The 25822-nt window shown below is 41.5% G+C and overlaps 1 long non-coding RNA gene across 1 annotated transcript; it reads left to right on the top strand.

The window, feature by feature from the left end:
• Nucleotides 1-3890: 3890 nt before the first annotated feature.
• LOC115647593 lies at nt 3891-25350 on the top strand. Its single transcript, XR_003999361.1, has 3 exons — nt 3891-3964; nt 24292-24306; nt 25339-25350. It is a non-coding gene; the product is annotated as an uncharacterized LOC115647593 (long non-coding RNA).
• Nucleotides 25351-25822: the final 472 nt, after the last annotated feature.

The following is a 25822-nucleotide window of genomic DNA, read 5'->3' as shown; positions in this document are numbered from 1 at the left end:
GCCTACAGAGCAGTCTGACTTGAAATGGAAGATAGAAGGTCATATCTCGGCTACCCCATCCCTGCCCTCTAAAAGCCGTCAGAGTGACATCGAATCTGTACAGCATCCACATGTATTCATAATAATAGCAAAGAGGGTGATTCCTAAAGAAGTCTACTTCTAAACAGCAAACAGGGCACTCTCCATAGAGGATCCCAATTTAGAATGTCAGACACTGATCCTTTCTCCACACTTATGGTGCATTACTGAATGCAACAGGAGGCTGCCACTGACTCAGTATTTCCAGCACAGATCCTGCATTCCAGAGTAGGATAGGGGCCTTCCATGAACACTGTGCCCATGTTTGCAGATTGTGTTTCACACTGGAAGTGGAATCTTTCACTGCATTTTTTCTGAACTGGTTTTCTCTTCTTTAACAGAGATCATGTAGCACCCAGAATTACATTGATAGCCAGTTACTGCCTAGATACTGGGTTCCAGACTATAATGTGGGCACCGTTAATATATTAGGCTTCAGGTAATTATCAAGGCCTTTCACTGCACTATTGAAATATTGAATTCAAGAATATAATAGGAGTCTTTTACTGCACCATTTGCATGCATTAAAGATTGTAACTATGTATGTAGTCATCTTGCAACTGATTTGAGAAACTTTGAGGAGTGTATTCATGTAAGGCACAAGGTAGGTGGACTGTTCTCCCCTGAGCAGCTTCAGTACTAACTCAGAGCTTGTGCCAATTCCCAGTCTGCCCTAATACCCTTGATTCAGGCTGTGGGGTGACTGGGTCTCAATGTCCCCATGCTGCTCTGCTCTGATCTCTGGCTGCCTGTAAGCCACATCTTGACCTTATTTTCTTCCTTTTATCTCATTTCTATGTCTAGTCTTAGATATCAACTATCTTTCCTTTTAAGGTACCCTAAGGAGGGTTTCCCTATGGGTTCTGAATTTAAAACCACAGGCTGGCATCACAATCACAAACAAGGGGCTGTTTATTTTTTTCTCTGGAAAGGGAAAACATACTAGTTGAGGTCTTGGCGTATATAGAGCCAAAACGCTGCTGTCTGAGCCTATCTTAGCTCCAAATAAGGTGAGACTCAGCAGTTTGGAATGAACTTTCCTTCCTTCACTGGTGTTTGTTATATGCCAGAAGTGTGGGTGAATTCAGGCAATAATGGGCAGACCCAGGTGAGGGCCTCTGACGTGGTAAGTCTGTCTGGAGGGGAAGTTTGGAGCAGTAGCAAATAGCTAATAAAGGATGCTGTTGTCTGAAAAGTCTGAGAGGTTCAGTGCATCCACCTCATCAGCCTGTGTCCTAGCAAATTTTTAAAGCAAAAGAAATAGAGGGAGTGCTGGCTGACCCAGGGGAAGTTATAATTGACACCTTTCTGCTATCTTAGTGAATACGGTACTCTCATAGGTCAGGGCTACCAAGTTGCTGAAAACAAGGCTGAAGCAATAGCTCATACAAATGTCTTCAAGCTGAAACAGCAAGTTTTCTCACAGCTCTAGATGTAGGAAATAAAGCAGCACTGCTGGCATCCAACCTTTCCTGGACATGAAAAAGTAACGTCAGAGTAACAGAGAAAACAAACAAGATCATGGTGTTGGAGAGGGGAAGAGGGAGAAAGCAGCATGACTCATGGCAGGTGACATGATAGTTCAAGTGACAATCCTGCATCAGTGTGTGTTGAAAGGAGACAGCAGTAGTGCAGGAACGTTCTGGCAAGAAAACTCACTGGAACTGCACACAATGTCAGTGATCCATGCTAGGAAATTCTCACAGATGTGCCAAGGTGTAATATATTGTTTGATTGGCTTGCTAATTAGTAGATGATTGACAAGAAGGGATGACTGACAAAAGAAAACAAAGTAGTGTCCAGTCAGACATAAGACGTATTTGCAGTCCATCACTAGGCATTGAACAGCCATACCGCAGAGTGTCTAGACTGTGAAGTACTTAGTGCTCTAGAAATAGGTGACAGGTAGGTAAGGTGCAGATAAGTTATTATTGCTTTTAATTTGTGTAGAAAATGGAGATCCTAACAGAGACCTAGACTGGCAGAAAGTGTCCTGGCTTGAAGGCTGACTGATGGTTCACCACTGCAATAGAACAGCTCCCCAGACTGCTAGTGGTTCATAGACAATTGGTCTTATATTAAGGGTTTGATCCAAAACCTTTGAAGTCAGTTGGAATCCAGCCTCCTTACTGTCTTCTTCCTCTTTTTTTTTTATTCAAATCCTGACAACATCTTAAAGTTTTGGTGTTGTTTTTCCACAGAATATCAGGGTTGGAAGACACCCCAGAGAGTCATCTAGTTCTACCCTCTGCTCAAAGCTAGACCAATCCCCAGACAGATTTTTACCCCAGTTCCCTAAATGGCCCCCTCAAACCACTGAGCTATCCCTCCCCGCCCCCTTTTTTTAAAGACATGCATTAGGAATTTAGTATTAGACAGAAATAAATTCCAAATCTTAACTTAGTCCCTATTCAGGAAGTGGCAGTCTCAGAAAAGGGACGCTTGGATTTGTGTCAGTTAAAGTTTCTGCTTGCAATATTTGAGCTGACATGATTTTGTAGATGGCTTTGCAAAGAATTTTACCTTATCAGAAAGACACATTTGCTAGTGGCAAATACAAATATATATATGACAAGAACAAAAAAAGCAGTATGAGAGTAGAACAAATAATTGTCTATTGAACCAAAATATCGAAGCAAGAGAGGTGCAAAAGAAGGGAAAAACAGAAGACTAAAAGCATTTTAGCTGAGCCAGCTCAGTAGCTTGGTGGATAGTGTGCAGCACTTTGGGCGTATGGTAATAGGTGGAAGTGCTGTGGAGACAATGGACAAAACTCAAACATAAGTCTGTAAGTTAATTCAAGCCACTTTAATTTACACACAGGCTTCACTAGTCTTTGGAGCAGGCTCTTAGGTTCTGTGGGCCAAATTCAGAATTGGTTAGGGGAGGTATCAATTTTCCAGCAATAAATGGTTGTGAGGCCAAGCGAATCAAACTGGGTCACACTGAGATTTTTTTTAGTGAAACTCACATTTTGAAGGCACCAGAAGAAGGTGTAAGTTATCCCAGTTCAGACACACTTCTGAGTTTGGCAAATTGGACCCAACTTATCCCTGTCTGAAGGTAAAAACCAGTGCAAGGCCCAGGTGTGGGGAAGATGACCATGTGCCACCTTTGTTCCCGCCATGCTGGGTTGAGTAGCAGAGGTGCTTCAGCCCTCAGCACAGCTTAACATAGCCTGAGGAAGAGCCAGTGTGAAGGGACCACAGCCTAGGAATGACTTAGGCCAGCAGTTCTCAGATGTTAGTAACCCAAGAACCCCCATTTTGATTTAACATTTTTTACACACTGTGACTTCCCCTCTGGTGTTTTCCAGACCAGTGATCTGCTAGGTCACTCCAGTCCTTGACTCTGGGAGCCAGCCTTACTCTGCTTTGCTGTGAGAACCCCCACTGCTGGGCTGTTCACACACAGCCTCTGGCATGTAAACTGTTCCTTGGACTGTGCAACTGAATGATACTAGCCAATGTCTCTGTTCCTAGATACAACCCTAGGAACCTTCGTCTTGCAGTGTCCAGTTATGCCCACTGGACACGACAAGCTTATACGAGTTTGTCAATTTAACAAAGAAATTTATGTGTACCAGGCTTGTTATCCCAAGGGGAGTCTCTGACATGCTTCAGACCAAATGCACTGCTTCAGGTAGAATAATCAAACAGCTTTATTAACCACAAAGATAGATTTTAAGTAATTATAAGTCAAAGCATAACAAGTTGGATTTGGTCAAATGAAATAAAAGCAAAATGCATTCTAAGCTGATCTTAACACTTCCAATGCCTTTGTAAACTTAGATGCTTCTCACCGCAGGCTGGCTGGTTGCCTTTCATCCAGGCTCTCCCCTTTGATCAGTGCTTCAGTTGCTCAGAGGTGATGTCTGTAGATAGAGGTGGAAGAGCAGGGCAAATGTATCTCTGATTTATCATGTCCTTTCTTTCCTCTTGGCTTTTCCCTCCCCCCTTCATAGTCAGGTGAGCATTACCTCATCTCAGTCCCAAACTGACCAAAGGAAGTAGGGTGACTCACTCGAGAGTCCAACAGATCCTTTGTTCCAGTGAGGCTGGGCTGGGTTTGTCCCATACATGCCCTGATGAGGTGTGAACTGCCCCTCTGCTTCTGGAAAGTTTTTGCCTGGGATTGCTTTAAACCATGAGGGCACATTTTCAGCCTCATTACTATATACAGGAAATTACAGCCTCTAACATTACCATAACAACAATGCACAGTACAGCATGAGCCTTCCGAAGAAGCCAGACATGTCAAACTTCGCATTAGATATCACACAATCATAAGGATGAACATGGGGGTGTAGGGTGTTCCCCTGAGGTATAGAACATCACTTGTACCCCCTCTGCTCAACCCTATCCCCACCTCCACCACTTCCTAAGGTCCCATCCCTTCCCATTTCTTCCCCACCTTTTTCTTCCCCCTCCCCCGAGCGCACCCCATTCCCACTCCTCTCCTTCCCTCCCAGCACCTCCTGCACGCTGGGGAATAGCTGTTCAGCAGCATGCAGGAGGCGCTGGGAAGGTGGGGGAGGAGTTGAGGGAGGGAGAGGAGAAGTTCATCAACATGGCCCACGACCCCCTTGGAGTACTCTCATGGATCCACTGTTGAGAAGTAAGTCAAACTGGGGACAGTGTTGATGGGCTTTGAACAGAGCCCAGCACAGATTGACTGAAGTGATGAAAAATATGTGCTTGGTAGCTTTCTGTTTCCAGTAGCACTAGTTACCTAATTTGCTCTAATGAAAATATTTCCGTTTGTGAACTCTGATGTACTTTACGGCCTGTTTAAAATGTATTCATTGAAAATGTTAACCTAGAATGAAGTGAAATGAATAAGAAATAGATCGTTTATAAACCAGCAATTAAAATGCAGAGTTGCTGGATGATAAGTCTCAGTTCAATGAGCGTGATGGAATTGCTAAAATGATGATGTGTACTATGAAAACTATACTTGTGGCCAGACTCCCATGTGCGAACTAACTCCAAACAGGAGCACAGGGCAATATGAAATCTGGATCTCATCCTGTAAAATCTTATGCAAGTAATTCTGTTGAAATCAACAAGATTATTCATGTGAATAAAGGTCTTCAGGTTCTGTATTTAAGTCTTGGTCCATTTAAAGAAATATCTGGCTGTGCCTTCATTTGGACTCTAGCTGCTTTCATTATATTCTGCATATCATATGTTAAGGGCTAGATTTGCCATTCCCCAGCACCTTATATAGTCATTTACACCAATGCAAATTGGATATTATGTTGTTTATTTTACTGTTTACACAACAATAATAATATGAAGAAACCACACTGGTGCAGTTGGGTCCCAAATAGCCATGTTTACTAACTATATACAAACATGCCAGAGCTATCTACATACATATATTTCTCCTGGCTTCTCAGACATAGAACATAGGGAATACCACTACAGGGCTCACAGATAATGTAAAGGGATGCTATAGTATTCCTATGCACTACATAAACCTCACCCTTTAAAGTAAAAGGACATTTTAAAATGTGATAAATGCATTACTACCACAAACTACTAAATATACAACATATTACAAATAAAGTCTGAGAGGTGGTTTACAGCTGCTCCCTGAATAACATGTCATAGACATCACAACAGTATCTGGCAGGGTCTGTACTTCTTGTTGTAGCTATATTAACATCGTTTCAACATTTTCCTGCTCTGCAGTGTTAGAGTCAGTTATAGCAGAAACAAGAACATGACGCTTACTGGTATTATCACAATTCTCAAACTAATTTCATAGGCACAGTTGCATTGTAGTGTGTAAAGATCCTTTCAGATGCTCCAAGCTTCTTGGTGTCATTAAAAGCCCTGGATGTAGTGCCTCCACTAACATTTCTTTCTCTTGTGTAACAGTTCATTTAGGGGATGTCTGTCACTATGTTAGGCTAGCACCTATGCCAGTATCTGACAATCCCCAGGAAGGAGCATAATTGTGACATATTTTGTGACTGGGGTGCCTTAAGGACAGCTTCACCCTTGACTCGTCATTTATACAAACCATCTTTGTCAATGGTAGGGACACAATATGTAACTGAATCTTTGAAAAAAAAATCACATTTTTCATTGTTTGCTCTAGGCACAGATTTACAAGCACCTTTTGGAGGTTCCTAGTTCCTTTTCACTAATTATTACAACCAGTATATTGTTCAAGTAACACTGAGAATGACCTTTGAAATAATCTATGAAGAATTCCGAGATTTTGACATTTTGACCCAGTTTGGGACAAAAACAAATTTGAAATCTCAGAATTTTCTGTGGAACAGAAGTTCCATTTTTCACTTCAGAAAATAAGTCCTTTTATGTGTTAATCACGAGGTGCTTCTTGTCACTGTCTTCAATCTCCATTTGTAGGTAAGGCTTGAGCTAGGTCAGTCTTGGAAAAACTATGTGTACTGCTCTGTGTCAAACAAACCAGTTTTCCACAAATAGCCAGGCAAAACCCTTTTCTGTCTCAGTGAGCAATTTACTCACAGTCCAATGGCTGTATGATACAGGTTCCTTTTTAGATTTACTTTCACTTGGCCAAAACTGTCATTCTCTATTACACTGTATTCCTGGATTAGGAACCCACCCTCATTGCCAATTATTGCTTCCTTTGCTTTTTACAAAGCACTAACAATATGAAAAAAAAACAACACAAGACACATTTGGGTCCTTAATAAAAGTGTTTGCTAGCCGTATACAAACATGAAAGGCCTAGCTACATATATACTGCTGATCTCACTGGTTTCTGGCTGCTGCTAAACCAAAATGGAATCAGATTGATGGCACTTAAAATTAAAAAGGTCATAGAGCATTTTTAAACTAACGGCTGGGGGAAAGCCAACAGGTGCAGAGGAACATATGGTTTGTACGGAGGCATCCCTTAGGGGAGGATCTATTAATGGAGATTCTCTATGTCTTTGTAAAGAGGAGGGAATGGAAGATGAAAAAATATAGGCAGGATCTGATGAGAAACAGTCAAATGAAAAAGAGTCCCATTTAATTACATCATGTAGTGGCAGGCATGTTTTTTAAAAGTGACAAGTTTTTAAAGTGCTTATATAGAAATGCTAGAAGTCTAAATAATAAGATGGGTGAACTAGAGTGCCTTGTATTAAATGAGGATATTAATATAATAGTCATCACAGGAAATTGGTGTAATGCGGATAATCAGTGAGACACAGTAATATCAGGGTACAAAATGTATTGGAAGGACAGAACATGTTGTGCTGGTGGGGGAATGGCACTACATTTGAAAGAAAGTGTAGAATCAAATGACGTAAAATTCTTAAATGAATCAAACTGTACCATAGAATCTCTATGGATAGTAATTTCATGCTCTAATAATAGGAATATAGCAGTAGGATATATTGCCAACCACCTGACCAAATAGATCAGAATAGATCAGAATAATCACTTCCTTCGATCTGCTGGCAATGCTCCTACCAGTGCAGCCCAATATGCCGTTATCCTTCTTGGAAACAAGAGCACACTGCTGACTCATATCCAGCTTCTCATCCACTGTAATCCTCAGGTCCTTTTCTACAGAAGTGCTGCTTAGCCATTCGGTCCCCAACCTGCAGTGGTGAGTGGGATTCTTCCATCCTAAGTGCAGGATTCTGCACTTGTCCTTGTTGAACCTCATCAGATTTCTTTTGGCCGAATCCTCCAATTTCTCTAGGTCACTCTGGATCCTATCCCTACCCTCCAGCATATTTATCTCTCCCCCTAGCTTACTGTCATCTGCGAATTTCCGGAGGGTGCAATCCATCCCATCATCCAGATCATTAGTAAAGATGTTGAACAAAACCAGCCCCAGGATTGACTCCTGGGGTACTCCATGTGATACCGGCTGCCAACTAGACATTGAGCTATTGTTCACTACCCATTGAGCCCTACAATTTAGCCAGTTTTCTATCCACCTTATAGTCCACTCATCCAGTCCATTCTTTTTTAACTTGCTGGCAAGTATACTGTGGGATACTGTGTCAAAAGCTTTGCTAAAGTAAAAATATATCACATCCACGACTTTTCCCATATCCACAGAGCCTGCCATCTCATTATAGAATGCAATCAAGTTGGTCAGGCATGACTTGCCCTTGGTGAATCCATGTTGACCATTTCTGATCACCTTCCTCTCCTCCAATTGCTTCAAAATGGTTTCCTTGAGGACCTGCTACATGATTTTTTCAGGGCCTGCAGTGAAGCTGACCGGTTTGTAGTTCCTCAGGTTCTCTTTCTTCCCTTTTCTAAAGATGGGCACTATATTTGTCTTTTTCCAATCATCTAGGACCTCCCACGATCACCACCAGTTTTCAAAGACAATGGCCCATGGCTCTGCAATCACATCAGCCAATTCCCTCAGCGCCCTTGGATGCATTAGATCTGGATCCATGGACTCGTACATTCCCAGGTTTCAAAATAGTCCTTAACTTATTCTTTCACCACTGAGGGCTGCTCACCTCCTCCCCATACTGTGTTGCCCAGGACAGCAGTGTGGGAGCTGACCTTGTTTTTGAAGACTGAGACAAAAAAAGCATTGAGTACTTATATTTTTTCCATATCATCTGTCACTAGGTTGCCTACCCCATTCATTAAGGGTCCCACACTTTTTCTTGTTGCTAACATACCTGCAGAAACCCTTCTTGTTACCATTCACATCCCTTGCTAGGTGCAACTCCAGTTGTGCCTTAGCCTTCCTGATTACAGTCCTGCATGCTCGAGCAATATTTTTATTCTCCTCCCTAGTCATCTGTCCAAGCTTCCACTTCTTGTAAGCTTCCTTTTGTTGTAGAAGCTCACTGAAGATTTCACTGTAAAGCCAAGCTGGTCACTTGCCATATTTGCTATTCTTTCTGCATATCAGGATTGTTTCTTCGTGCACCCTCAATAAGGCTTTTTTAAAATACAGCCAGGTTTCCTGGACTCCTTTCCCCCTCATATTACTCTCCCAGGGGATCCTGCGCATCAGTTCCCTAAGGGAGTCAAAGTCTGCTTTTCTGAAGTCCATTGTCCGTATTTTGCTACTCTCCTTTCTTCCTTTTGCGAAGATCCTGAACTCACCCATCTCATGGTCACTGCTGCCCGGGTTGCTACCCAGTTCTACTTCCCCTACCAATTCTTCCCTGTTTGCAAGCAGCAGGTCAAGAGGAGAATGGCCTCTGGTTGGTTCTTCCAGTAGCTGTGCCAGGAAATTGTCCAGATGATACAAAACTGCTCAAGATAGATAAGTCCCAAGCAGACTGTGAAAAGCTGCAAAGGGATCTCACAAAACTGGGTGACTGGGCAACAAAGTGGCAGATGAAATTCAGTGCTGATTTGTTAGTCTCTAAGGTGCCACAAGTACTCCCGTTCTTTTTGCAGATAAATGCAAAGTAATTCATATTTGAAAACATAATCCCAACTGTACATATAAAATAATGGGGCCTAAATTAGCTTTTACCACTCAAGAAAGAGATTGCGGAGTCATTGTGGATAGTTCTCTGAAATCATGCACTCAGTGCACAGTGGCAGTCAAAAAAGCAAACAGAATGTTAGGAATCATTAAGAAAGGGATAGATAAGAAAACAGAAAATATCATATTGCCTCTATATAAATCAATGGTATGCCTGCATTTAGAATACTGCATGCAGATGTGATTTCCCCATCTCAAAAAAGATATATTGGAATTGGAAAAGGTTCAGAAAAGGGCAACAAAAAGATTAGGGGTATGAAGACGGCATCTGTATGAGGAGCGATTAATAAGACTGGGACTTTTCTGCTTGGAAAAGAGATGACTAGGGAGGATATGACAGAGGTCTATAAAATCATGACTGCTGTGGAGAAAGTAAATAAGGAAGTGTTGTTTACTCCTTCTCATAACACAAGAACTAGGGGTCATCAAATGAAATTAATAGGCAGCAGGTTTAAAACAAACAAAAGGAAATTTTTTTTTGTGCAGCACATTCTGGGGAACTTTTTGCCAGAGGATGTTGTGAAGGCCAAGACTATAAAAGGGTTAAAAAGGAACTAGATAAGTTCATGAAGGATGGGTTCATCAATGGCTATTAGCCAGGATGGGCAGGGATGGTATCCCTAGTCTCAATTTGCCAGAACCTGAGAATGGGCAAGAGGGGATGGATCATGTGATGATAACCTGGTCTGTTCATTCCCTCTGGGGCACCTGGCCTTGGCCACTGTTGGAAGACAGGATAGTGGGATAGATGGACCTTTGTTCTGACCCAGTATAGCTGTTCTTATGTTCTTACAGAACACAGTGAGTGCCAATAGAGGGCTCACAAACTATTTAAAGGGTTACAACCCTCTTCCTATACATTACAGTATAAAATGCTAATATTTTAATTTGATACACCACCCACTCTGTACTTTTCATTAGTGTAAATGATTACACAAGATTCACGGTAATGATGAATCAGACCCTATGTTCAAAAATTGACTAAATAATAGGGCTGTCAGGCAATTAAAAAATAACGCACAATTAATTAATCGCATTGTTAAACAATAACAGAATACCATTTATTTAAATATTTTTGGATGTTTTCTACATTTTCAAATATAATGATTTCAGTTACAACTCAAAATACAAAGTGTACAGTGTTCACTTTATATTTATTTTTGATTACAAATATTTGTGCTGTAAAAAATAAAAGAAATAGTATTTTTCAATTCACTTCATACAAGTACTGTATTGTAATCTTTTTTCATGACGGTTGAACTTACAAATGTAGAATTATGTACAAAAAATAACTGCATTCAAAAATAAAACAATTTAAAGCTTCAAAGCCTACAAATCCACTGTTGTATCAAGCAGGCAAGATACTAACAAGCTTCAATAGGACTTTATTTACAGTGGAAACTCTTAAACACCACATCCACCCAGTCCTACTTCTTGTTCAACCAGTCACTCAGACAAATAGATTTGGTTTACATTTTCAATGCTGCCTGCTTCTTGTTTACAATGTCAACTGAAAGTGAGAATAGGCATTTGCATGGCACTGTTGTAGCCGGCATTGAAAAATAATTATGTGCCAGATGTGCTAAAGGTTCATGTGTCCCTTCATCTTCAACCACTATTCCAGAGGACATGCATCCATGCTGATGATGGATTCTGCTCAATAACGATCCAAAGCAGTGCAGACCGATGCATGTTCACTTTCATCACCTAAGTTAGATGCCACTAACTGAAGGTTGATTTTCTTTTTTGGTGGTTTGGGTTCTGTAGTTTCTGCATCATAGTGTTGCTCTTTTAAGACTTCTGAAATCATGCTCCACACCTCATCCCTCTCAGATTTCGGAAGGCACTTCAGATTCTTAAACCTTGGGTCGAGTGATGTAGCTATTTTTAGAAATCTTATATTGGCACCTTCTTTGCGTTTTGTCAAATCTGTGTGAAAATGTTCTTAAAACGAACAACATGTGCTGGATCATCATCCAAGACTTCCAGAATATGAAATACAGGGCAGAATGTGTTTAAAATAGAGCAGGAAACATACTATTCCCCCCAAGGAGTTCAGTCAAAATTTAATTAATGCTTTTTTTTTAAACAAGTGGTCATCAGCATGAAAGCATGTCCTCTAGAAAGGTAGCCAAAACATGAAGGGGTATATGAATGTTTAGCATATCTGCACATAAATACCTTGCAATATTGGTTACAAACGTGCTATGCAAATTCCTGTTCTCACTTTCAGGTGACATTGTAAATAAGAAGCGGGCAGCATTATCTTCCATAAATGTAAATAAACTTGATTGTCTTAATGATTGGCTGAATAAGAAGTAAGACGTGTAGACTTGTAGGTTCTGAAGTTTTACATTGTTTTGGTTTTGAGTGCAGTTATGTAACAAAAAAGCCCATTTTCCCTGCCAACCTGGGACTTCAGTACCTTACCTTGTTTGAGCCAGACATGCTTGCCTGCTGCAAATACAGTTCCAAGTCTGAACCACGACCCCCACAAGCTACAGGTTTAACTGAAAGCAGTTTAAGAAGTGCTCCTGTCTCCAGCACTCAGATACCCAGCTCCCAACTGCGTCCAAACCCCAAATAAATCTGTTTTACCGTGTATAAAGCTTATACAGAGTAAACTCATAAATTGTTCTCCTTCTATAACACTGATAGAGAGATATGCATAGTTGCTTGCCCCGCCCCCTCCGCAGGTATTAATACTTACTCTGGATTAATTAATAAGTAAAAAATTGATTTTATTAAATACAAAAAGTAGGATTTAAGTGGTTCCAAGTAATAACAGACAGAACAAAGTAAATTATGAAACAAAATAAAACACGCAGGCCTAAGCCTAATACAGCAGGAAACAAAACACATGTAAATCTCACCCTCAAAGATGTTCCAATAAGCTTCTTTGACAGACTAGCCTCCTTGTAGTCTGGGTCCAGCAATCACTCACACCCCTGTAGTTACTGTCCTCTGTTCCAGTTTCTTTCAGGCATCTCTTCAGGGTGGAGAGGTTCTCTCTTGAGCTAGCTGAAGACAAACTGGAGAGGTTTCCAGGGGCTTAAAACGACTTTTTCTTGTGGGTGGAAACCCCTTCTCCTCTCCTATGAAGAATCCAGCTACAAGATGGAGTTTTGGAGTCATTAGATCATAACCTTTGCAGAGATATGTTACATGGCATATCTAGCATAAAACATATTCCAGTTATGTCCTATTTACATTCTTAAGCATATTTGTCTAAAACATTATGGGGTGAAATGTCAAAAATATAATAATATAAACTGAGCATTGTACACTTTGTATTCTGAGTTGTAATTTAAATCAATATATTTGAAAATGTAGAAAAACATCCAAAACCATTTAATAAATTTCAGTTGGTATTCTATTGTTTAACAGTACAATTAAAACTACAATTAATCATGATTTATTTTTTTAATGGATTAGAGGGATCGGCTAATGGAGTAGATGGCCAACAAGTTGCTCCTTCTTGCTCTGTGCTAACTTGTTTATGAGATGAGTGTTGTAGCTAGAAATGTTGTTGCTTCCCAGCAGTAATCAACTTAGTATCTAGACTAAAATAAGGAGACATAAACTTGTGTGTTACTGAGAGTGTTGGCTATTTATGAAAAGGTCCATTCTGTTCTATTGCTGGGTTTGGGTCCTTTTAAAGACAGGCATTCTAGGGCTTATTATCAGGACTGGTGCAAGGAAGTTTCGCACCCTAGGCGAAACTTCCACCTTTCACCTGCCCCCTAGCCCTGCAGCAGCTCCCTCCCCTGACTCCACCCTGAGGTGCCCCCACCACGGCAGCTCCCCCCATGCACTGAGGCACCCACACCCCCGAGCAAGATCCCTCCCTGGAGCCGTGCAGCACCTCCCCACCCCAGCTCACCTCTGCTCCTTGTCCTCCCTGAGCACACCGCCCTGCTCTAATTCTCCTCCCAGGCTTGTGGCGCCAAACAGCTGATTGGTGCTGCAAGCCTGGGAGGCAGGAGAAGTGGAGCAGCGACCACACACTCGGGAGGAACCACTGTAAAAAAAATATTGGGAGCACCGCTTTTTGGTGCCCCCAAATCTTGGTGCCCTAGGCAACCGCCTAGTTCTCCTTAATGGTAGCACCGGCCCTGCTTGTTATTTCCAAAGGGAGGATAAGAACTGTATGACAGAAGCAATGCAGGGTCAGGAATATAAAACAGCTCCCTGCACTCAGTGTGGAGATCTGACAGAGCAGCAGCAGCAGCAGCAGGCAACTCAAACTCTCTGTTGACGGGGTCTGGCCCGATCTGGAGGGGGAACCAGAGAAAGAATGTGGGAAGGGCCATGCTGGAGTAATCTGTAGACGAGTTAGACAGGAGGTCTAAGAAAGTAAAAATGTAGGAAGTCACTGTGGGGTTTGTGGGAGGGGAGAGTGAAGGAGAGATGACTGAGACTGGAGTGGACAGGAGTTTCACTGTTTAGGTCCCCAGAGCAGGAGCTTGTGGTAGAGGAGACAACCTCAGGAATCAGGACAACACCAAGAAGTAGTGTGGTTATACACACTTTGCAACCAAGGGAAAGGGGTATACCAAGCACTGCAACTAAGAGAAGAAGGAAGCACAGAAACTAGTGAGAGGGCTGTGCCCAAAGGTGAAGGACTTGTTCTGTCGACTTCTGTTTGCCCTGGCAGTAGAGGATTTTTTGTTGGTGAACTACACAGCTACTGAAAGCACATTAAGAGGGAAGCTAGAGGGGTAGCTGCACCTACTGCTGGAGAAGGTAAGCCACTGTTAGGGTAAGCACTAAAAATTAACATAAATATTGAAAAATAAATTTCTTCTGTCTCCTATGAAACTCTGCTTGCTTGAAAAAACAAAAAAATAAATAAATTTCATACTGCATTTGCAACAAGATTTTTATCTGCTTTGGGCAAAATTGCGAATGCATCATCTCATTGATCTGCTTTCTTTTCACTAGAGATTGAAGCATTAATAAAAATTACTGAAGTGCAAGTTCAGTGTATTGCATGATCTGGATAGGGTACTTGAGCTTTTCAGCATTTGAATATCTGCATAAGCCCATACGAATTTCAAATAGACCATATTGTGACACCGACACAAGGCAAGGTTTTATTCTTCTCATTGATATCTGAATAGAAAATATTCTTGTAAAAGACAAAAAGGAAATTTACTTCTCTCTCTGTCATAAGCTCCTTTCACTAGTCCCTGTACATAAAAATGTAAATAATTTCTTTTTCTTGTTAATATGTTGGAGATGGAATTTTATAGAACTCAGCTGGATAGATTAAAAAAAAATCTCTTGTATTCTCAGTGGCACCAATGCCTTATTTTCATTTGATTTTGTGAGGTATGTTTAATTCTTACTTCCTATTATGTTTCCTTTGAAAGGATAGTCTCTTCTCTGCTCTGATCCTTTGTGTAAGACAACAGAAAAGTATTGCTTAAACTGTGGGTGAGAGACCCCAGGACTGCTGCAGCCCTTCTACAAGTTTTTATTTATTTATTTTTACTTTTGTCATGGTATAATTCCCCACTGTGAACCTTAGCGTCCAAAAGATGGGGTACCAGCATGAATTCCTCTAAGCTCAATTACCAGCTTAGTACTTGTAGCGCTGCCACCAACCAGGAATTCCAGTGCCTGGTACACTCTGGTCCCCCCAAAATCTTGCCCGGGGACCCCCAAGACTCAGTCCCTCTGGATCTTAACACAAGGAAAGTAAACCCTTTCCCTCATCGTTGCCTCTCCCAGGCTTCCCCTCCCTGGGTTACCCTGGAAGATCACTGTGATTCAAACTCCTTGAATCTTAAAACAGGGAGGAAAATTCACCTTTCCCCTTCCTTCTGTCTCCCCTCCCCCCCCGAGACTCTCCCTGAGAGAGAAAGTAATCCTAACACAGAGAGAAAATAACCTTTCTCTCCCTCTTCCCTCCTTTCTCCTCACCAATTCCCTGGTGGATCCAGACCCCGTCCCCTGGGGTCTCATCAGAATAAAAAAACAATCAGGTTCTTAAACAAGAAAAGCTTTTAATTAAAGAAAGAAAAAACAGTAAAAATTATCTTTGTAAATTTAAAAAATGGAATAGGTACAGGGTCTTTCAGCTATAGACACTGGGAATATCCTTCCAGCCTAAGTATACAAGTAAAAATTAAAATCTTTTCAGCAAAATACCAATTTGAACTCCTTTCAGCCAAATACACATTTCAACTCCTTCCAACCAAATACACATTTGCAAATAAAGAAAACAACCATAAGCCTAACTCGCCTTATCACCTAGTACTCACTATTCTGAACTTATAAGAGCCTGTATCGGAGAGATTGGAGAGAAACCTGGTTGCACATCTGGTCACTCTCAGAACCCAGAAAGAACAACAACCAAACACCAACAGCACACACAAAAACTTCCCTCCCTCAAGATTTGAAAGTATCCTGTCCTCTGATTGGTCCTCTGGTCAGGTGACAGCCAGGCTTACTGATTTTGTTAACCCTTTACAGGCAAAAGAGATATAAAGTACTTCTATTCTATTAACTCTTACTTATCTGTTTATGACACGCCCCCAAATCGCTGACAGTGTGGAACCACACTGGCAGTGATTTCTTCCTAGAACTCTAGAATAAACAGATTAATAAACACATGCACCCTTACATATGCTACTAATTATGTACAACTACAAAATTCTTCACATTGCAAGGACAATTTTTAACCAGTTGATTCTGGGAAACATTCACGGGAGAGTGCATCAACTCCTTGATCTGTTGCCGCTGCAGATGTTCCAGGGTTGTGGAGAGGTTCACCTCTTCCACGCCACCGTCATTTTTCCCTTCATTGTAGACACCATCAGGCCACTCAGCATCATCTCCTCCCTGGGCTGTAAACTGACAAACCTGTAAGTATCTGGAATAAAAGGGCTTGAGAGAATTAACGTGATACACTCTGGGCTTTAGGGGGGAATTGGGAAATGCTATGAGGTAGTTAACAGCTCCCAGGCACTCTTGGACCGTGAATGGCCCTTCCCATGATGCTTCCATTTTATGGGCCTGTTGCGCCTTTAAAACCATAACCTGGTCTCCCACCTTGAAGGAACGCTCTCTGGTATGTCTATCATACCAGGTCTTTTGCTCTTTTTGAGCATCCTTTATGTTTTCTTTAGCGAGGGCTAAAGAGTGTCGGAGGGTGTTTTGTAGGTTGCTTACAAAGTTCCTGGAGAGGGTGTAAACCCCTTCCATTGCTGCTTCACCAACTATAATGGTCCTTTAACCTCGTGGCCATACAAAAGCTCAAACGGTGAAAACACTAAACTGGGATGTGACACAGCCCTGTAGGCAAAAAGCAACTGCTGCAACGCTAGGTCCCAGTCATTGGAGTGTTCATTCATGAATTTACGTATTATGGCCCCCAAAGTTCCATTAAACCTTTTCACCAGGCCATTGGTTTGATGGTGGTATGGGGTGGCAACTAAGTGATTCACCCCATGAGTTTCCCACAGTTCTTTCATGGTCCCAGCCAGGAAATTAGTCCCTGAAACCGTAAGGATGTCAGAGGGCCAACCTACCCTGGCAAAAATTTCTGTTAGGGCCTGGCACACAGTTTTAGCCCTGGTGTTGCCTAGAGCTACTGCTTCCGGCCATCAGGTAGCAAAGTCCACTAAAGTCAGTACGTACTGCTTTCCTCTGGGGGTCTTTTTTGGGAAAGGACCCAGAATATCCACAGCTACTCGCTGAAATGGGACCTCAAATATGGGGAGTGGCTGTAGAGGGGCCTTGACCTGGTCTTGGGGTTTTCCCACTCTTTGGCACATGTCACAAGACCGGACATACTTGGCAACATCCTTGCCCATCCCCTCCCAGTGGAAGGACTTCCCCAACCGGTCTTTGGTTCTGTTCACACCAGCATGGCCACTGGGATGATCATGGGCTAAACTTAAGAGCTTCCCCTGGTACTTAGTTCGAACCACCAACTGTTTTTGCAGATGCCAGTCTTCCCGGTGTCCACCAGAAAGAGTCTCCTTATATAAAAGCCCTTGTTCTATAACAAACCGGGATCAGTTAGAAGAGCTGAGAGGCGGTGGGGTGCTCCGTGCTGCCGCTCAAGCTTTCTGAAGGCTGTCATCTGCTTCCTGCTCAGTCTGGAACTGTTTCCTGGAGGCTGGAGACACCAGTTCTTCCTTAGACTGTGGACTTGGGCTTGGTCCTCGGGAAGCGATGTCGGTGATGGGGTTGTTTTCATGGCTGGTGAACTGCTCTCCACTGGTGCACCAGGTGGTATTTCAGGCTTTGGCTGAGCCTCTTGGGTATGGTGGTCTGCTGCTTCTGCCAGTTCAGGCTCACTGGCGCTCTCTGGCGTTGGGGTTGAAGATGCATTTGCAAGTGCTGGCATCAGTGCTGGCAATGGTTCTGGTGCTGGTTGCGTTTCCAGGTCTGGGTCTGGGACTGGGTGTACTGTGGCTGTTGCAGTCATTGGCAGGGAATCCGGGTCCACTGCCTCTGTCTGGGTCTCTGCTAACACAGTCGGGGCCCCTGTGCATGGCTCAGGAACAAGGATGGGTCTGGAACCTTGCCTGGCTTGGCTGCGTATAACCATTCCCACCCTCTTGGCCCACTTTATCTGGTTGGGCAAGTCTTCCCCCAGTAGCATGGGGATGTGATAATTGTTATAGACTGCAAAAGTCCACATTCCTGACCAGCCTTTGTACTGGACAGGCAGTTCAGCTGTAGGTAAGTCTACAGCTTGTGACATGAAAGGGTAAATTGTCACTTGGGCCTTTGGGTTGATGAATTTGGGGTCCACCAAGGGTTGGTGGATAGCTGACACTTGTGCCCCCGTGTCTCTCCACACGATAACCTTCTTTCCGCTCACTCTCAAAGTTTCCTTTCGCTCCGAGGGTATTTGAGAGGCATCTGGGCCTGGGGATCTTTGGAGTGATGGAGATATAATGAACTGCACTCGGTTGGGGTTCTTGGGGCAGCTGGCCTTTATATGTCCCAGTTCATTACACTTGAAGCATCGCCCAGCTGACTGGTCACTGGGCCGAGGTGGGTTACTGGAGATTGATGAGGTGAGAGAATAGGGAGTCAAAAGCTTTTCTTGGGTTGTAGGTGGGGTCTTGGGTTGCCCTCAGGTATAGGGTTTATTATCGGTGTGACCCCTGTGATATTTGCTCCCCTTGATATTAGCTTTTTTCTTTTCTGCCACTTCTACCCATCTGGCTCCAATCTCCCCTGCCTCGGTGACAGTTTTGGGCTTCCCATCTAGGATGTACCTTTCTATTTCCTCCAGAACACCCTCTAAGAACTGTTCCAATTGTATTAGGAGGTGCATGTCGTCCAGAGATTTAAAATTGGCTCCTGATATCCAGGCATTATAATTCTTTCCAATGTGGTAGGTGTGTTGGGTAAATGACACATCTGGTTTCCACCTTAGGGCTCTGAACCTCCGACGGGCATGCTCAGGTGTTAGCCCCATTCTGATTCTGGCCTTGGTTTGAAAAAGTTTATAATTTTTCATGTTCTCCTTAGGCATTTCAGCCGCCACCTCTGCTAGGGGTCCACTGAGCAGTGGTCTCAGCTCTATCATGTACTGGTCTTCAGAGATGCTGTACCCATGGCAGGTCCTTTCAAAATTTTCTAGGAAGGCCTCAGTATCATCACCTGCCTTGTAGGTGGGAAATTTCTTGGGATGTGGAACAATAACTGGAGAAGGGTTGTTAGGGTTGGCTGGAGCATGCTGCCTAGCCTGCACCAATTCCAGTTCATGCTTTCTCTCTCTTTCTTTTATCTTCAGCTCTCTCCTGTGGGCAGCCTCTTTTTCTCTTTCTCTCAGCTCCATCTCTTTTTCTCTTAGTTCTATCTCTTTTTGTTTTAGTTCTAGTTCTTTTTGTTTCTTTTCCATGTCTCGCCTGTGGTCTGCGTCTCTGATTTGTTCCTCTGCCTACAGTCTTGCTCGTTCCTGTTTCACGGTGTCCTTGGTAGTCATGGTTTTTGCTTTCTTGTGTTGGCGTGCCCTCCAGTGTTTACTGCCTGAAATGCTGCTTCTATGTTGCCTCCTTAGGGTTGCTTAGCAACAGAGTCTGTTTTTTAACTCCTTCTACCTAGCTATTCCCGACAGAGTTAGGAAAAAAAAAACATTCATTTGCAAATGTGTTTTGTTGGTGTTCACTGACTCACAACTGGAGTCCCCTTGTTTAACAAAGATCCTGGTTAAACCCTAATGCCTTTGCCTTCAGAGTACTCAGAAGGGAGAGACCAAAAAAACTTGCAGATCTTTGCTTTTAAAACAATCTTCTCTAGCCTGCTTTACACATAGCTAGCAGGGAAAGAGAAAGAAAAAATCCTACTGGCTTTTGCTTCTAAACCCAAACCTCAGTCTGCCTGCAGATAGCTAGCAGGGAGAGAAATAAAAACCTCATTGGCTTTTGGATTCTATTTTATCCCACACTCTGCATACCATGTCATGGTATAATTCCCCACTGTGAACCTTAGCATCCAAAAGATGGGGTACCAACATGAATTCCTCTAAGCTCAATTACCAGCTTAGTACTTGTAGGGCTGTCACCAACCAGGAATTCCAGTGCCTGGTACACTCTGGTCCCTCCAAAACCTTGCCCGGGGACCCCCAAGACCCAGTCCCTCTGGATCTTAACACAAGGAAAGTAAACCCTTTCCCTCACCGTTGCCTCTCCCAGGCTTCCCCTCCCTGGGTTACCCTGGAAGATCACTGTGGTTCAAACTCCTTGAATCTTAAAACAGGGAGGAAAATTCACCTTTTCCCCTCCTTCTGTCTCCTCCCGCCCCCCAGACTCTCCCTGAGAGAGAAAGTAATCCTAACACAGAGAGAAAATAACCTTTCTCTCCCCCTTCCCTCCTTTCTCCCCACCAATTCCCTGGTGGATCCAGACCCCGTCCCCTGCGGTCTCACCAAAATAAAAAAACAATCAGGTTCTTAAACAAGAAAAGCTTTTAATTAAAGAAAGAAAAAACAGTAAAAATTATCTTTGTAAATTTAAAAAATGGAATAGGTACAGGGTCTTTCAGCTATAGACACTGGGAATACCCTCCCAACCTAAGTATACAAGTAAAAATTAAAATCTTTTCAGCAAAATAACAATTTGAACTCCTTTCAGCCAAATACACATTTGCAAATAAAGAAAACAACCATAAGCCTACTCGCCTTATCACCTAGTACTCACTATTCTGAACTTATAAGAGCCTGTATCGGAGAGATTGGAGAGAAACCTGGTTGCACATCTGGTCACTCTCAGAACCCAGAAAGAACAACAACCAAATACTAACAGCACACACAAAAACTTCCCTCCCTCAAGATTTGGTCCTCTGATCAGATGACAGCCTCTGATTGGTCCTCTGATCAGGTGACAGCCAGGCTTACTGATTTTGTTAACCCTTTACAGGCAAAAGAGATATAAAGTACTTCTGTTCTATTAACTCTTACTTATCTGTTTATGACAACTTTACTGATTCAAACATATGATAAACTTTAAAAAAGACAAGTGAAATACTGAAGTCCAATGTATGAAGACACATCTGTGTTACCAGTTCACATCCATGTTACTAGACCTGGCCCATAGATGGACAACTTCATGGACCAAATTGCAGACTTCAATGGAGTTGCAACTGGGGATAATTTGTAAGACTTTTCCAGTGAAAAAAAGGTTTCATTACACAATTCCCAATTAGTTCTAATAATTGTTACCTACTCTTGGGATTTTAACAGCCTAAACAAACAAACAAACAGAAATACAGTTAAAAGGAGATGTAGGTCATGTGATATGTTTCTGAGTACATCTGAGGTACTTTTGAGAATCTGTGGACACTACTGCTATGCAGTCTGCACTGTTACTAGTGTATATAATGACAAAATTTCAGATGTTTTGGCTGGCTGAGAAAAGCCCTGAAAGGTTTGGCTAAGCTTCAGAAAAAGGTTCAAATCTTTTGCTTTTTCCCTCCTTCCTCGTCAATCAGATTTTCTCTCCCGTCAACCTCTGTCCTTTTTCTCCTCTCATCCACCAATTTCTTTTTTCCTCCCCATTAGTACATTGAGTTCTACATAACCCTACATATCCCTTTGATGATATTTCATTGGGTCAGGAATTCTGGTATGCTCTTTTCTGGGCCTTGCCCAGCTATCTGTGTATCTGTGTGCATCCTCTAGGGCTTCACAGTAAATTATGAGGGAGACCAGGTTTGTGATAGCTGACAACACAAAACAGGGATTTTCAGGGAAAGCAGGATATTCTTCAGGAGTTGAGGAAAAATGGAAGAGGTCACATACAAAGACCTACAAAAGTATGGTGTGATTAAAGTTATAGAACTAAGAATCAGTCTGAACTGCTGTTATGTGTTTCAGAGTAGATTTTCCCATTCTTAAGCTCCTTGTGTCCTGCACTATGTTTGGGAGCTAGGTAGTACAGTGGATTGGAATTGGTGCATAAATCTTATTTCTATATTACTTTTGTTGGATAAGGGTGACACATTATCCATAGACCAAAAGTCCTCCTTTCAGCTACAGAACAGATACTGGTAGGGCATTCATTTCACGCATGCTTGACCAACATGTTTCTATTCTGCTCTGGAGAGAGGCATACATAAAGATAACGGAGGAGTTAAATCACACTGCTCATTTATCTATGTTTAAACAGCCCACAAGTTAAGGGCTTCAGTGAAGCTCTGATGCCCCCAAAACCTTGCACAGTCCCTCTAAGTAGGGACACATTTCACTTTATATGTGTTAGTATTGTCTAGGAGCATAGAATTACCATGCCCAACCATACCAGAGTTACATTTAGTCAGGAGTCCTGTCTCTGGCAGACAAGTACCAGGTGCTTCAGCGGAAGATGCAGGAAACTCTGTCGTGCACCATAATGGACTGAACTGCTCCTAGTGAAAATCATGTCTAACTTCCATCAGCTAGTGGATGGTTTATGCCTTGAAGAATAAAGGCTTATATCCCTTTATAAAAATGTGTTTACCTAATCTTATCTAATATAACTGTGAATGTTCTCATTATATTAAGAGATCTGGAGCAAAATCCGTAGATCATGATGAAAAGTGAGTTTGGAAGTACCTCATTTTTATTCCTACAGTACATCTGTTGACACTGCAAAATTGTCAAACTGTTGAGCACAATTGGCAATTTCTAAAAGAGCAAAAATATCCTGCCTTTTACAAGACACCCAACCCATATCCTCTGTGTGTCTCATTTCATTGCCCCAGGCAGACAAACACCATCAGAATTTTGTTGAACACCAAGATTCATTCTCCACTCTGGATGGCTGCTGTGAAATATCATTTAGCATCATGGTTAATCAGCACTTGCTTGACCACTAGCATTGTGTTGTTTAGCTACCAGATGGTTCTGTTAGACACTATAGCTTACTATACTTTCCCTCCTGTTTATTTCATCCTCCCCAAGACAGCAAAAGAGATTCATAGCCTGTCATGTATTTGTTCTGGTATTTTTTAGTTTACTTTCCTCTTACTGAACTCTAACACTAACACACTAACTTCAGTTTCTTAGAAACATTACTAATTCTGGTATTATTCTTTTGCTTGATGTCGTGTTTTGTAGTTGTGTACATCTAGAGTGACCAGACATCCCAATTATATCAGGACTGTCCTGATATTAGGGATTTCGACTTCTATAGGACCCTATTATTCCCCTCCCCCTGATCCCAAATTTTCACCCTTGCTATCTGGTCACCCTATGTATTTCATACACATAATTATGGTGGATAATCTAAATGTACTAAAGAAGAAATATATATCTCAAATATAGCTGATTTAATAGCTTTTTAAAGACTGCAGTCTATGGTAATACATTTTAGGTTGCAGTGCCATCAACATACTGATAATTCTCAACCCTGTGTCTCTTTATCACATATAACAGGTGCAGTTCTCTTGCCTTCCCACTGTCTTATAAATCGAGAGCTAGAAGATGAGCTAGCTGCAGCTTAATTTAGATATGAAAGAGGTGATGCTGCTTGTCAGAGAAAGCAACTGGATCTGTTGCTGTGATTGTCCCATTAGTGTGATGTGTCACTTGCCAAAGAGGCTTTCAGGCACAGGACTTTTTATCATCTACCAAAGCTCTTGTAATTCATAGCCCCCTTTCCCATCAGCAGTTTCCAAAGAGATTGAAGAGTAAGGCAAACTTGGCCACATTTTTGTCAGTTTTAGCAGGGACTACTGTGATGTGTTCTACTTCAGGAGACGCTTCAAAGCTACACAAAAACTGAACGATGGGAAAATGTGGAGTCCCACATTAAGTGGAGTGAGTACTATATGGGTACATTTCCCCTCTGCTTTGTACACTGTACTGACTTTTCGTTTGCCTCTGAGTGCAAGTCAAGAAAAGATGTTTCCCACAGTATTTTCACAAGCTTCCTAATAACAACAAAGTTCTTCATGCAATTTCATTAAAGAAACATTTAGAAAATGGAAAACAAGTGGGTATGTGATCCTGAAAATCCAAATGATGAACTCTAGAGCCATTTGACTATTAATCCTGCACCTTTGACTACCTCACCTGACCACTGACTCATCTTAACTGAGCATACTTCTAACAGTCTAAGTCCGAGAGATGTTTCAAACCACCACCATGCATGATAATAGAACAATTTGTAAAGTGGTATTCTTCCTTTCCCCACCATCTAAGAAGTAATTTTCAGTAGGAAAAAAGGCTAATCCTGGGGTTCCACAGAACTTAATAGTAGGACAGGTATTTATCTATCTATGGATCTGTGAAAGGAGGAAAAGAGGGAAGTGCAAAATATACTGATGAAACATTAATTTAATTTAGTCAAAACTAAAGGGGATATTGAGGGGCTGAAAGAAGACCTAACAAAGCTAGGCATAGCGAAGGCTGTTCAGCCACTCATACTATATTTGCCTTCCGTTAATCACAAAAAATGAGGACATCCAGTTAAATGAAACTTAACAAATTTCAGATTGATAAAAGGAAATTATTTGATTTACACAATAACTGATTAACATATGGTACTCACTGACGAATATTTTATTGAGATGAAGAATTTATGCCTGGACTGTGCAAGTCAATGCAACTCAAGGCAGACAAAGCCTCTTGGGCTAAAAAACTTGAAAATTGGGGGAATTGATGGGATTAGATATTATTCGTACTATTAGTAATAATAATAATTATTAATTAATAAAAGCTAGAAGTAAAATGACTAGAATAAAACTGTTTAAAGAAAAACAGACTTTGGGGCATAAAATCAAATACTAACTGCCAGTTTAAAAAAAATCCCTCATAAATATTTCATTAAATAATTACCCATTATGAAATTACTTTATGCATTCTTATAAAACATCTGATACTAGGGCTGGAGACAGAACACCAGACTACATGGTTCATTTGTCTAATCTTGTAAGGGAATCGTTATGTTAATACTCATGCTTGGACTAATGTTAAAGGTCTTATCATTCTTTATCCAAGCTAGCTAGAAATAGCAGCTTTAACTCAGTTAAAAAGACTAGAGATGGTTAACTAATATTTGCAAATACTTTGTTCACTCTTCTTTCTGCCAGTCAGTGAATCAATTATTCATAATGGCACCTTGTCTGGTGCTTTAACCACGAGACGATTTTTCCTCATAAAACCATTCTTCCATGGTAGTATGATGCCAGTTACACAGCCCTCAAAGAGAGGGAAAGATAACTATATTTATTGACTGTGAATTGAGGTAAATGTCAGTTCTGCCATTTGAGTTCATCAGCATAGGATCAAAGCTGTATTGTGGTGATGGGCACCACATAAAAACCCTGCAAGTGGCAGAGGAACATGGCAAATAATACCCACAGACCATTTTTAAAATGAAAGAATTTCTGAAACAAGAGTTCTTTAGTTTTCTGTTTTCTGTAAAGTTTGACATAATCAAGAGTCATGCTGAGTTTGTGTGATACAAAGGTTTTATTGACATGTATTTAGGATGTCCTGCATCACACATTCAGGTTTTTTTTATTCAGAAGTAGAGCTGGGTGAATAATGGATTTTTCACTTCATTGACTATTTGAGGGGCAAAATCATTCTGGGTCACACAAAACGTTTCATTTTAATACAACTGAAACATTTCAGTGCTGACACTTTCTTAATATGCTTGAATTTTTAAAAATAAAATTAAAGGAAATTTTAAGTCATTTCAACTTGATAAGTCTAAACATTTTATTCTGAAGATGTGAGAATGATATGCTTTTATATTTATTCATTAATTATATTTGGAAGTTTAAAAAAAACAGTTTGGCAAAACTAAAGTGAATTCAT

This window comes from Gopherus evgoodei, chromosome 3, assembly GCF_007399415.2.
Source record: "Gopherus evgoodei ecotype Sinaloan lineage chromosome 3, rGopEvg1_v1.p, whole genome shotgun sequence".
Lineage (NCBI taxonomy): Eukaryota > Metazoa > Chordata > Testudines > Testudinidae > Gopherus > Gopherus evgoodei.
Note: the sequence above shows the minus strand (reverse complement) of the source record. Positions and strands in the feature narration are given on the sequence as shown.